The sequence below is a fragment of the Scyliorhinus torazame genome, chromosome 2 (genome assembly GCF_047496885.1).
Source record: "Scyliorhinus torazame isolate Kashiwa2021f chromosome 2, sScyTor2.1, whole genome shotgun sequence".
Taxonomy (NCBI): domain Eukaryota; kingdom Metazoa; phylum Chordata; class Chondrichthyes; order Carcharhiniformes; family Scyliorhinidae; genus Scyliorhinus; species Scyliorhinus torazame.
Window position 1 is genome coordinate 202,657,928 of NC_092708.1, and position 14,002 is coordinate 202,671,929.

The following is a 14,002-nucleotide window of genomic DNA, read 5'->3' on the forward strand; positions in this document are numbered from 1 at the left end:
AAACCAGCACCCCCCTCAATATACAGACCCAAACAACCACCCTTGTGTTCCAGGTAAAAAAATAACAGCCAGTCAGTAAATTAACAGCCAGCCCGTGTAATCAAAAACAACAATAAGCCCAGCAAACCCCCCCCCCCCCCCCCGCCAATGTTCAATGGCAACCAGTTCTTGAAAGTGCACAATAACCAATCCCAATGAATTGTAGAACCCCTCATTCATCCCCTCAGCCCCTTCTCGAGAGTCAAAAATTCAGGTAGGTACCCCCCGCCAAGCCGAGGCACGGGGTGAAGGAACTGACCTCCACCCCCATAGGAGGTGTCTACGGGCAATCAGCGAGGCGAAGGCTAAAACATCTGCCCCCGCACCGGCCTGCAGCCCGGGCTGGTCCGACACCCCGAAAATGGCTACTAGGGGCCCTGGTTCCAAGTTCACCTCGAGATGATAATGAAAACTTCCCTCCAATACCTCTCCAGCTTCGGACAGGCCCAAAACATATGTACACGGTTTATGGAGCCCCTACCACACTGCTCACAGACATACTCCATTTCCTCGAAGAACTGGCTCATCCTCACCCTTGTGAGGAGCGTTGTATACGCGATCTGCAGCTGTATCAGCCCCAATCTGACGCATGAGGTTGAAGCGTTCACCCTCCGGAGCACCTCACACGACAGACCTTCTTCCAAAACCTCCCCAAATTCTTCCTCCCACTTGGCTTTAATTCCCTCCATGGACACCCCATCCTCCCCCAAAATCCTCCTGTAGATCGCCGATATCACCCAATTTTCCGTTTCCCCTTCCCTCGCCCCCCCAAATGACCGAAGTGACCGACTTGTCCACTTCCTTAAAGAGTGCTTGCGGCAAAAAGACCGGCAGGCACTGAAATAAAAACAGAAATCGCGGCAACACATTCATTTTAATCGCCTGCACCCGACCTGCCAGTGATACAGGGAGGTTGTCCCACCTTGCCAAGTCCGCTTTCACCCTCCCCACCATGCTAATAAATTGTACCTATGGAAGTGTACCGCCCCCCCCCCCCCCCCCCCCCCCCCCCCCACAGCCGCCACCTGACTGGCCCGCCCGTGTCACCTGCACCCCCAAGTACCTGAAGTGGTTTGCAATATCAATCCCCCAGTCTCATAAGTGTCCCATGACCTGCCTAACCCCAATTTATGACAACTATGGTGAGGCAAAGGGCATTGGAGAAGTATGAAAGGCCAGAATTGCAGGCACACCAAGTTCTCAGAGAGCAATAGGGCCAAAGAGGTCGCAGAGATGGTGAGGGATGAGGCTGTGGTGGGATGAGAATTTTAAAATTGAGGCACTCCCAGACTTGGAGCCAAATGCCAAGCAGCAAGCAAAGAGGTGATGTGCAACTGGGACTTGATGCGAGTTGAGGAACACTGAACTGAAGTGATGAGCTGAAATGAACGGAGAATGCGACATGGGAGGTTGATCAGGACAGCTTCCAAACAGCTGGAGTGACATCCCAGAAGTGGGATATAGTTGTGTTGCATTGTTCTTTGTTATATATTCTGTTTGTAATTGCACAGTGAGAAATCAAGGTAAGAAAGAATAGAATTTATGTTCACTGTCAATGTGTGAGATCATAGAATGGCAACTGGGTAATTTACCCCAGCATCCCATTCATCCGACTTTTGATATCCACCATCATCATCATCAACATGAAATACAACATAGATCTTGGAGATGACCTTGTTTGTATATGATGTACAATTACTTGATCGATGTAGTAGTTCTTCACGAAAACAAAGCCTGGAGTACATTGCAAAGCAGTAATGTAATTTGCTTTTTGATGTTATAAATGTCAATTGAAGTCAGAGATGTTTAACTTCCCTGATGGACACTTGTACTCATACTCTGTAAATATGATGCAGAGTACTGTCTTTTCCACAAACTGGCATTGTGTGAGTTGCATTCTAAACAGACAGCGAGTTCTTGCTGTTGGATGTCTCTCGGACCAATTCAACTCGCAGGTAGTGGATTCAGAAAGAAGAATTTCCATTAGCGACACAAAATGGTGATGCAGCAATAGAACAGATTGTTGGTTGAACTTCAAAGCAAATGGCATCTTTCATGTTCTGTAATGGGTAAACTCCTTCTATTTCCTGTTTCCACTGGCAGGAGGGTCGAAAACGGACTGCATACAGTTTTGGCCTCCTTACTTGAGAAAGGTGGACTGGCACTGGAGGGTGTGCAGAGGAGATTCACTGGATTGATTCCGGAGTTGAGATGTTTAGCTTATGAGGAGAGACTAAATAGACTGGAACCATGCTCATTGGAATTTAGAAGAATGTGGGGGGATCTTATAGAAACATATAAAATTATCAAGGGAACAGACAGGATAGAAGCAGGGAGGTTGTTTCCACTGGCGGATGAAACTAGAACTAGGGGGCATAGCCTCAAAATAAAGGTGAGTAGATTTAGGACTGAGTTGACCCCAAAGGGACGTGAATCTGTGGAATTCCCTGTCCAGTGAAGCAGTTGAGGCTATCTTATTCAATGTTTTCAGGCAAAGGTAGATAGATGTTTGAACAGTAAAGGAATAAAAGGTTGCGGTGAGCGGGCGGGTAAGTGGAGCTGAGTCCACCAAGAGATCAGCCATGATCTTATTGAATGGCGGAGCAGGCTCGAGGGGCCAGATGGCCTACTCCTGCTCCCAGTTCTTATGTTCAGATGATACAGATTTAAGGTAATTGATCAAATTACCAGAGGGGAGATGGGGAGAACCATATTTACACAATAGGTTGCTATGATCTGGAATGTGCTGCATTGAAAGGGAGATGGAAGCAGATTCCATAGTAACTGTCAAAAGGGAACTGAATATACTTGAAAAGAAAATAATTTTCAGTGCTTTGGGGAAAGGCGGCATGGAAGCATAGTGTTTAGCACAGTAGCTTCACAGCACCAGGGACCCGAGTTCGATTCCCGGCTTGGGTCACTGTCTATGTGGAGTCTGCACGTTCTCCCCGTGTCTGCGTGGGTTTCCTCCGGGTGCTCCGGTTTCCTCCCACAAGCCCCAAAAGATGTGCTTGTTAGGTGAATTGGACATTCTGAATTCTCCCTCTGTGTACCCAAACAGGTGCCGGAATGTGGCGACTAGAGGATTTTCACAGTAACTTCATTGCAGTGTTAATGTAAGCCTACTTGTGACAATAATAAAGATTATTATCTAACTGGATAGCTATTTCAGAGAGCTGACATGGGCACAGTACACTGAATGGCCTCCTTCTGTCCTTAGCTTCCAATAACTTTGCGGTTCAGTGAATCTGTTGAAGATAAAATGCTTGACTTACTGCTGGGGTTTCTTGATAGTTAGCCACGAGGTATGCAGGAATACCTTGAAGTCACTAAAATAGTTTCTCTTTTTTCATGCTTCAGGACATGTATCTAATCAGGAACTGCACTTAACACAGAGAAAATGTGATAAATTAACCTGTATCATATGGCCCTCTGACACCAGTGCCTCATTGTATCTCTTAAAGCAGTGGTGGGCAACCTGCCACCCACCTGGGTTCTGAGTGCAGTCCACGAGACATTTTGGGCTGGAATGGTATTTTGCCCATTTGCGTCTTTTCTGGATGTGCGTATGTGCATACTGCCCTTGCGCAAGATGGATGCCGTCCAAAAGCATGCATCTTCATCGAGTGCGATACTGCCATTACCTCGTGGTAAGTTTTCGCTCCATTTTCACAGATTTTATATTCTAGGTATTCAATATACTGATTCTTCGATCGTTCGTGAAACAAACATGTTTCAATTGCCGTTTTAAGTGTTAAATTGTTTAGCATTAATAATTCTTCCCTTAACCTTTCATCGCAGATGCGAAACACTATCTGATCACAAATCTTAGAATCTTGCAGCATTTAAAAATTGCAGGATTGTGCTAGTAACTTAAGGTCTGTGACAAAGCCTGTGATCGGTTTGCCGTTTTTCTGTAACCTGTTATGAAACCTGAACCGCTCCAGTATTTCATTTGTCTGCATCTTGCAGGGGTCGTCAAACTTTGCAACAATCACTCCAAATTTGCCTTTGTCTTCGTCTTCGGTGTATATAAATTAATTACATATTTCTATAGCTTGCTGTCCTGCCATTGACAGTAGCAGTGCTATTCTTCGAGCTTCAGAGGCTGTATTTAAGTCATGAGCTTCCAAATAGAGTTGGAACTGCTGCTTAAATAATTTCCAATTTAAATTTAAGTTACCGGTAGTTTTCAGCTGCCATGAAACTTGACCGTGTTCCACCGATTCGCTTTGTTGTCAAGGATCCGTTTGCTGTGAAGGTTTCCACAGTCAAACGTTCGATATCGGAACTTTTTCTTTTCTGTCCTAATCTTTCTACTAGTTGTTCTTAAAGCGTTTTTTTTTTACCTGGTATCATGTTGTGTTATATTACTACTCCTGGTAACATGTTATATTACAGGGGTGTAATATTATTGCTACTCATTTGTCTTCCCAAGTTATACTTTACTTGATGATAAACAGTCAAAATCTTCCAGTTGATGACAAATTATTTATTGAGTAACAAAATAATATACTTGTGAGTTCTTCACTTTAATACTTTGACTCGTTGTAGAATTAACTTGGATTGAATTAAATTGACAATGAATATAATATACTACACTCTGAGCTGGTCACACTTCTATCCTCTAGCTACAACACGCATGAAGAGAGAGAAGAGAGCGGGAAAACTGCTTGAGCTTGCTTATATAGTCCCTGTTAGTGTTGCCATCTAGTGATCATCTGATTGAACTGACTGATCATGTATTTACATTATCAGAGATCACTACAGGCAACCTGCGACTCACCTGGGTTCTGAGTGCAGTCCACGAGACATTTTGGGCTGGATTCTCCGTTCCTGAGACAAAGTGTTGACACTGTCGTGATAACGGTGGAGTTTCACGACTGTGTGATTGGGTCCCCAGCTGCAGCGATTCAACCACTCTCGAGGGGCTAGCACGGGCGGATCGTGAAACTCATCACGCTGTTAACGGACCGGCGGCCGATTCGGCGGTTCCGTGATTGCCGCGACACCGCGGCTGCATTTGGTTCATCTCTTTCGCCCCCCTCTCCCCGCCCGACACACAAGCGTCGCAGCCAAGATGGCCACAAGGAAGGCAGTGCCGCGATTCCGGGACACCGAACTGGAGACCCTCCTTGACTCCGTGGAGGAGAGTGGGCTGCAACCCCGGGCCGGGCCGGAGGTCAGCAGGCGCAATTGTTTATCGTGACTGGGCAGAGGTGGCAGGTGCCGTTAGTGCCGTCGGGGTGGTGGCCCGGACTGCAGACTCGTGCAGAAAAAAAACTGCACAACCTCCTCGGGGCGGCCAGGGTGAATACCCAGCACTGTGCCCCCGGCACCAAGCACCCCCCCCCCCCCCCACACCACCACCACACGCACACGCACATGACGCCCCCCCCCCCACCCGCCTGGTTGCGGGTCCTCACGACAAATGTGTGCCCACCCCAACCCATCACATCCTAACCCCCCTCACCCACACCCCCCTCTCCTCCACCCCAACCCCATTCACCCCACCACCAAACCCCACCCCTCACTCCAGCCCTCACCATGTCACGTCTCACCCCCATCCGGCTGTCTAACCACACATGCTGTCTTGCGTCTTACAGGACCAGCCTGGGATGGTCCTGACACATCCGGAGCCCACTGCCTGAAGCGAGTGCCAGGGCCGGTGCCCCCCAGAAATCTGAGCACCGACGGGAAGAGCAGCCGGAACACCAGTCCTCTGCCCGAGACGACCGAGGACACCATGTCGCAGGACACCACAATGTTGGACACCACGGCCCAGGACACCACGACTCAGGAGACCCCGAAGTTTGGGTCAGATGAGGATACTGACTCTCCACCACAGCTATCTCCAACACCCTCCACCATCTCAGAGACTATCACCTCGGTTGGGCAAATTAGTGAAGAGGCTCCTGGGACACTCACTGGTACGTACCATACAGTCGGTCCAGTACAGCTGGTGGAGGTAGGAGCAGCCGAGGGGCCGGACGGTCGGAGGGCAGCTTGGCCCCAGCAGCCAGCTGCCGCCCAGACGGGTTCCGGGCTCCTGGAACATCCAGGCCCACCCATTGTGCAGGTGCAGGCAGAGACCCAGGGACTAGAGGAGGAGATGACGGCCGACTTCCAGCTACTGCAGGCACAGTGGAGGAGTCCATCTGCCTGCAGGAGCAGGGAGTGGTGCCGGTCATGCGTGCCACCCAGGCTGAAACAGCACGGGTGGCATCCACGGTGGAGGAAATGGGGCTACAGTGTCGGACATGTGTCAGAGTTTGCAAGGCCTGGGGTGTTCTGTGCAGGCGGGGGCCATGGCCCAGGACTGGGCTGCCCACTCACGGGCGACCATGTGCCAGAGCCACCTGGAGATTGCAGCGGCGCTCCTCAGCATGGCCCAGTCACAGCAGGCAACCGGCCCTCCACCCTGAGTGACTGCCACCTGCCCCTCTGCAGCCCGCTCCTCTGCTGCAGCCTCCGCCACCTCTCTGAGTCGCCCCCGCCCACGCTGCCACAGGGCTGCATGCAGGGCGGCAGTCGCCGCCATGGCGGCCAACATCGCTGGTTGGTGATCAAACATGATTATCTGCAGGGGGTGTGGGGAAACCATACCATCATGGCACATACACCCGTGCACAATCAGGTACCATAGGCTGCAAGGTGGGCCCCGGTTGTCACCCCACGCCCCAGCAATGCCTGTCCCGCACCCCGACCCCGTTGGTGCCCCCGATCCTGACGCCTGTCCAAGCTGCCACCGTCTCATGGAACTGCCCTCACTGGGGGCTGCCGTCGGTGAGGCCCTGGATGTTCCACCGGTGAGTGTCGTTGGTCGTGTGATGTGGCCGAGAAGGTTGGGGGGGGGGGGTGCGCACCTACTCATACGGCCGTTTTCTCTACATCCACCCTTGGCCAGGCCGGGTGGCCAACAAGATGGCCGCCATAATGGGGCTTGTGCGTGGGTACTGCCCTATTCTGTTAGGGGCTCGCCGGTTGCTCGGTCTGTCCCCCCCCCCCTCCGCAGGAAGCATGGCTGGTGTCCAGTACGGGAGCCCGCAGTCCCCCCATACCACCACCTACGTCCTCTCGCAGCCGCCTTTGCTAGCATGCCAAGATCACGATTTTTAAAAGGTGGTTAGAAACACACCGTCGGAAATTCGGCCCATCCGGGGTGCAGAATCGCTGAGGCCCCGGAGAATCGGTCGTCAGGGCAGATAAAGTGATGCGTACTGTACTTCTGGTCCACGCAGCGGGCGCCGTGATTTCGTCGAGTTGGGGGGGGAGGTCTGTAGAATTCCGATTCGGTGCGAAACCGGCATCAAGCCCGATTTCGGAGCTGATTCTCCGGCTGATCGCGTTTCACGATTTTGCCGTGATGTCACGGAGAATCCAGCCCTTTGTTGACCGTTGCCCAGGCCCAGGGATTGCCACGTTCTGCTTATTTCCATCCATGTAGTTTTTTTTCCTACCGGTGTGACTGAAGTGATCCCACGTAAAGCAAGTGAAGTGAGGTGCGTGCTGATTGCTTACAACATTGACGGGAAGAGCTGTGCACTCCCTCTGTGTCCAAAGTGTAAATATTTCTTTTGGTTTTACCATTTGAAGTTGACAATTCTATTAAAATATAAATTATGAAACATTTTCTATAATTTGCTATGCAATATGCAGCATGTATTAAATGTATTTAATCTTATTCATGGGGTTACGGCAGCGAACAAGACTAATTTCAATCTTGCAGCCCACTGAGATGAGGGAGGGTCACTCGTTAGCCCAGATTGCCCTTCACTGTCTTAAAGCATTATATTGTCAATTAGAGCAATCATTCAGTTGGAATAAGTCGTGTGGTGCTCCAGAAGTTAGCTGAGTGGGGTAAACGTGATTTATTTTCCTTGTACACCCCCCCCCCCCCCCCCAACTTTATTTATCTAACCAGTTACCCACTCTGCAGCCACCATAGTCACATCTGTCATCACCTCTGCAGCGCGTCCCCAGTGCCAGCCTCGATTATATGCTGAAGACTCTGGGACTCTAGAATCCCAGAATCACTACAGTGCAGAAGGAGGGCATTCGGCCCATCGGGTCTGCACAAGTCCTTGAAAAGAGCACCCTCTACTTAAGCCCATGCCTCCACCCTATCCTTATAACCCAGTAACCCCGCCGAACCTTTTGGACACCGAGGGCCAATTTAACATGCCCAATCCACCTAACTTGCACATCTTTGGACTGTTGGAGGATACCGGAGCACCCAGAAGAAACCAATGAAGACATGGGGAGAACGTGCAAACTCCACACAGACGGTCACGCAAGGTTGGAATTGAACTCGCATCCCTGATGCTGTGAGGTAGCAGTGCCAACCAGTGTACCACCATGCCACACACTCAAACCCACAACCTTTCTGACCGAGACACGAGTGTACTACCAATTGAGCTGAGGTTGTCCCTAAGCAAAAGAATATTTCACGCCATTTCACACCACACATTCAAGACCACTCATGTCCCCTCAGCCTGAACATTTGGGGTCGTCATCTTGTACCTTCTCCGATTTAGAATCTACAGCATATCCAAACTTCCATTGCCTGTATCCTAACTCGAACCAAGTTCGGTTCATCCATTGCCCCGTGTTCGTTGATCTACGCTTGTTTGACAAAGCCCTCCCTTTTCTTCTAAACAATTGGCACCCTTATTTTAAAATTCTTTCATGGTCTCGCCCTCCCCATTTCTGTAACCTCTTCCAACCTTACTGCACTCCATGACATCCGCGCTCCTCCAATTCTGGCCTCTTTCACATCCCCAATGTTTTTTGTCCAATCATTTGCGACCATTCCTTCAGCTGCTTGGATCTAAACTCTGAAATTCCCTTCCTAAACCTCTTTGCTTGGCTGTGCCTCTTTCCCCTTTTAAGATACTTTGATCAAACTTTTGTTCATTCTTAATATCTCCTTCTGTAGCTGAGTGTTCATTTTGATAATGACCCACCTGGGGGCACTTTACAATGTTAAAAGTACGATTATAATTGCAAACTGTTGTTTTATTCCACGGTTTCTTTATTTATCAAGTTACGGGCATTTTTGAAGAACATTTGCATTTTCTGTTTATTCAACAGTTTAATCTAAATCCATGCAGTAATTTCTGATGGAGCTTGGTCCAGCTTCAGTTGCTTTGCTGGCTTCAGTTTCCAATGTTTCTCACTTCACAACTCCCTTTCCTGTCTGCCGTTAAATGGACACTACTGTTGGTGCTCACGGAAAGCATTTGGCACTGTTGCAACACAACTTAAGAAGTTAACTGCAGATATTTTACATTGGCCTGTTCAGCATCCGATATGATGGTTGCTGTTTTGCCATAAACATAGCAGATAAGCAGAGGACTGGGGTGGTACTGGTGGTGGGGTAGGGGGGTGTTGTGGGGCAGGAATAATTATGATGTGATGCAATCTAGTGGGTTGGGAGTTGGTGAACTGGAAAAACATGAGCATGCCTGTCAGTTCACTGATAAGCTGCAGGAATTCAACAACAGCCTGGTGGGGGTTAATCCTGGTTATCTATTGTGCAGTTAGCTGCATTTCGCACACGGAGAGGATTGTGAGAAAGCGGGGAGAGAAAAGAGAATTATGCAGCACTTGGAAAGAGTGTTGCGGCAAAATCCTTCTATGAGAGCTTCATGGAAAATTAATTGTGAAATCAAAAATATGTACTTGGTGTTATTGCTGATTAAATCTCTGAGTCTCCGAGACAGGACTTGAGAAGTAGGAGTGCCTTTCTTGATGATGCCTTTGGGAAGGTCAACATAGCACAACCTCTGTTTCAAATGTTAGCTCTGTTGTTGAGCGGGTGGATTGTTCTTTTGGGGGGGTGGGGGGGGGGGATGGGAAGGAGGTTGGGGTTGTACTTTGCCTGGAGAGTGCAACATTTTCCTGAAGCTACACATAATGAATATTAGGAAGCTCTCTTCTTCAAGTCTGCCATGGGGAAATTGTATCACTGGATACATCAAAATGTTCTAACTCTGGCTTAACCAGATGTTCACTTGGGAGAGTTCTCTCTGTCTGCTGGACACATAATTAAAGCTGTGTTATGTGTCCAGATGTTAGATTGTGGAGCTAAAAAGCCCAAGTTACATTCATCATGACCTTTCTTCCCTCATTAACCCTTCGATAGAATCTTTGCAATTGAAGCTAATCTTAGTCTGCATCTTTTGAATTTATTGCGTCTTGCATTCTTTTGTACCTGTAGTCTTGTTAAATGTTTTCCCGCTTCCGTTTTGTTTTCTGTTTTAATTGTTATGCTTCTGAACCTGCATTCTATATCACAATATAGCACAAAAACATTCTTTCAGTTTAAACCTTCACAATCACTCATCAAAAAAAAAGTTGACCAAAATACAAATGTTTGCCCAATCAAATTGCCCAAGGTTGTTCATTCATCAGCCATATGCCCCGAAAAATACAATTATTAGCATACAGATTAGAATTCACAGGTTTACCATACATTTACTACCAGCAACTCGACAGTAGCCAAAGTGCACTCTTGGAACTCTCAACACCTACCCCATCTAGTTCTAACTGGGGTGAAGCCCAGTAGAAAAGATAGGAGCTGACTTAGTTGGCTGAATGGCCTATTTCTGCTCCCAAGTCTTATGGCCCGTGGCAGTAACAGGCAACCTAGGCTAGTGAGTTGGCCGCATTAGTGGCCTTCCTTCATCTCAGTGGGCCGCAAGATTGAAATTGGGCTTGTTCACTCACCATGACCCAAGAAAAGATTGACTACACACCAAATATTTTGTGACATGTTATAGAAAATGCTTAGTGATTCATATATGAATGGAACTGTCATCAACTTCAAATGGTAAAAACAAAATAAATATTTGCACTTTGGACCCAGAGGGAGTGCACGGCTCTCACAGTCAATATTGTGAGCAATCAGCAGGCACCTTACTTCACTTGTCCTCCCTTTATGTGTGGCTTCAGCCACACCGAACGGAAAAAAAACTAGGCAGACGGAAATGAGTGGATGTGGCAACCTGCACATGGGCAATAGTCAGCAAAATGTCTCGTGGGCTGCACGCAGAACCGCATGTGGCCTCTGGGCTTCAGATTACCCACTGCTGGTTTATGGTTAATCAGAGCCAGAGTGATTTCTTGGGCGAGTTTGAATTGCCCAAGGTGGCGGAAGAGGAATCTCCCAGATTTGATGTCCACCAAATTTGCCTGTTTTTTTCTTTAGCCTGAGGCCTTTTGCCTCTTCCAGGTGATCACATGGTTTTGGTTGAGACATGGGGCCTATATATTATGATTGAATAGATATCTGATCAATGTGGAACAGGTTGGATGAACCAGGAGGATCATTGGCTACTTGCCATTGTTCTTGCCTTCCACTTGCATGTCCTTCCTTTTCACACCTGGGCAGCTGATCCAACACAAGCAAATGAAATAACATGCAAAAGAGTCAATTTCATATGTAAAAGACTGCAGCTCTCAGTGGAACCTCAAGACTGGGTTGCAACACATAGATAAAGGAAAACATTTCTTTGGTTTTATCATTTTAAAGATCTCAACCGGTAGGGAAGGTATTATTTCTGCTCAAGGTGTGGGTGGGGCTTGTAAGAGTAAAATCAGGAATATAGTTTTTCCACACTAAAGGTAGTGGAAATATGGAATCCCCTCATCTGCCCTCTCCCCACTAAAGCGTTGTGGATGCTGGACCTCAATTGAAATTCTTGAGACTTGAGAATGATAGATTTTTATTGGCTAAGGATTCGAGATCTCGAACAAAAGTTGGGTTGACATATCCACATTGAGCACAATCTTTGGCTCTACTAAGAACAGTAACGTCTAGGTATCGAGCACAAACAGCCACACAATTACATGACAATCTATTTTTCTCATTGCATTTGGCGATCCCTCTGTCTGATGAAGCCTAATCAAATTGTGAGTTAGTAGAAAAAGATGTTTGATTTGAATCACAGGTAATTATAGATACCTTTTTTACAGCTGGGTTAGTGTGTTATTGATTTCAAGAGCCAAGCTCCACTGAGAGCATGCACAAACAGACAACCTCTGACAGTGTAACCTTGATGCAGCCCAAGAGTAAGCATGCAAAAGCAGCACGGTAGCACAGTGGTTAGCAATATTGCTTCATCGCGCCAGGGACCCTGGTTCGGCTCCCGGCTTGGGTCACTGCCTGTGTGGAGTCTGCACATTTTCTCCGTGTCTGTGCGGGATTCCTCAGAGTGCTCCAGTTTACACAAGTTCCAAAAGACATCCTTGTTAGGTGAATTGGGCATTCTGAATTCGCCCTCTTTGTCCCCGAATAGGCGCTGTAATGTGGCGACTAGGTGATTTTCACAGTAACATGTCCTTAATGTTAATCATGATGTGGAGATGCCGGCGTTGGACTGGGGTGAGCACAGTACGAAGTCTTACAACACCAGGTTAAAGTCCAACAGGTTTGTTTTGATGTCGCTAGCTTTCGGAGCGCTGCTCCTTCCTCAGGGAACAGACCTCTTCATTCACCTGAGGAAGGAGCAGCGCTCCGAAAGCTAGTGACATCGAAACAAACCTGTTGAACTTTAACCTGGTGTTGTAAGACTTCGTACTTAATGTTAATGTAAGCCTGCTTCTGACACTAGTAAAGATTATTATTACCTTTCCCACTCTGGGAAGGTGACTGGCCTGTGTTCTCTTATTTCTTCATTGCTGAGAATCGACCCATACGGAAGTTTTGTCTTTCTTATCTGTGGTATGTTGCTTTCAGGTTAAAGGAAATGGTAACATTTAGAGGGGCCTCATTATTACAGCGTAACAGTTGTTTCATTTATATCATGCATTCTGTGAAATCTGCAAAAGTGTCAGTATTTCGCCCACCACTGAAGGATTGGGGAAGGGAACTTGATATGGTCAAAAATAATTTTTAGGTCGCCCTTTGGAAGACTGCCTCCATTTCATTCCAAGGAATATTTGTCTCTTGCCTCCTGCCTGGAGGTCTGAGATTCCAGACTGGCCTTCAGGTTAGATCAATTGGAATTCTCCCATTCGCAGCTCGGTTCCTTTTCCAAGTTGGCCAAACTTCAAATTTGAACCCCAACCCCAGTCAGCCAACCCTAGCTCCACTTCTGCTCAAGAAGTAATTCTTACTGGCACACTTGGCTGTCAGAAAATGAAACAAGCGAACCTGAATTTATATAGTACCATTCATGACCATGGGGTGTCCCTAAGTTCTTCACACACATTGAAGTAATTACCTTTGTAATGTAGGAATTGTATGATTGAAAGAGTTAAATATGTTTGTAAAACTCTGCCTGTGTCACTTTAGAGTCTGTGAAAACTACGACTGTTCAAAGAATGTGCTTTAAATTGCATCAATCAAACTTTTATTTGCATTGCATCCAGCTAGTGCTTGAAGGTTGCAAGAGGGGGAATAAAAATTGAACATTATTAGCTTGATCAATTGATGGTTTCTATAAAATGTTGGGAGGAGGGCCTTGTCAATGGACCCTTTGTGTACAACCATTAAAATAATTGGAGCAATTTGTGGAGCAATTTTTGGAAATGAGCTTTTGCTCTTTGTCGCCGCTTCCTGTTCCCTCTTGCCACTGGGGCTCCAATTTAGACCCTTTGTAAAGGCTGTGCTCAGTGGAAGTCAGCTGTGAATAGGTATGGCAGGGCATATTGACTTGGGTACCAGGAAATGCGGCTCAAGGCTATAATCAGGAGGAGCTGTGGCACACAGCATTAAGTACGGCATAATTGCAGCTTGTTGCAAGATAAGTTTCACATTTACAAAAAATCTGTCATCAGTAGGGTTAACTCTTTCGGCTGCACAGTCCTGTATTTAAGCCAGGCGCCCTTGCCATTTGTTAAAAATGTATTTGTTCTGAAGAATTGTAATTGAATTAGCATTCTTTTGAAATTGTTCCTCTTGTACTTTTAAATTAGATTGAAAGCTAATGAGATCAACCTAGATTGGCTGCAGGGA

The 14,002-nt window shown here is 47.3% G+C and overlaps 1 protein-coding gene across 2 annotated transcripts in view; it reads left to right on the plus strand.

Moving 5' to 3' along the window:
• The window catches only part of pard3bb (par-3 family cell polarity regulator beta b), a 1,556,033-nt gene that overhangs the window by 234,517 nt on the left and 1,307,514 nt on the right, over nt 1-14,002 (plus strand). The gene's annotated exons all lie outside the window — the stretch shown is intronic.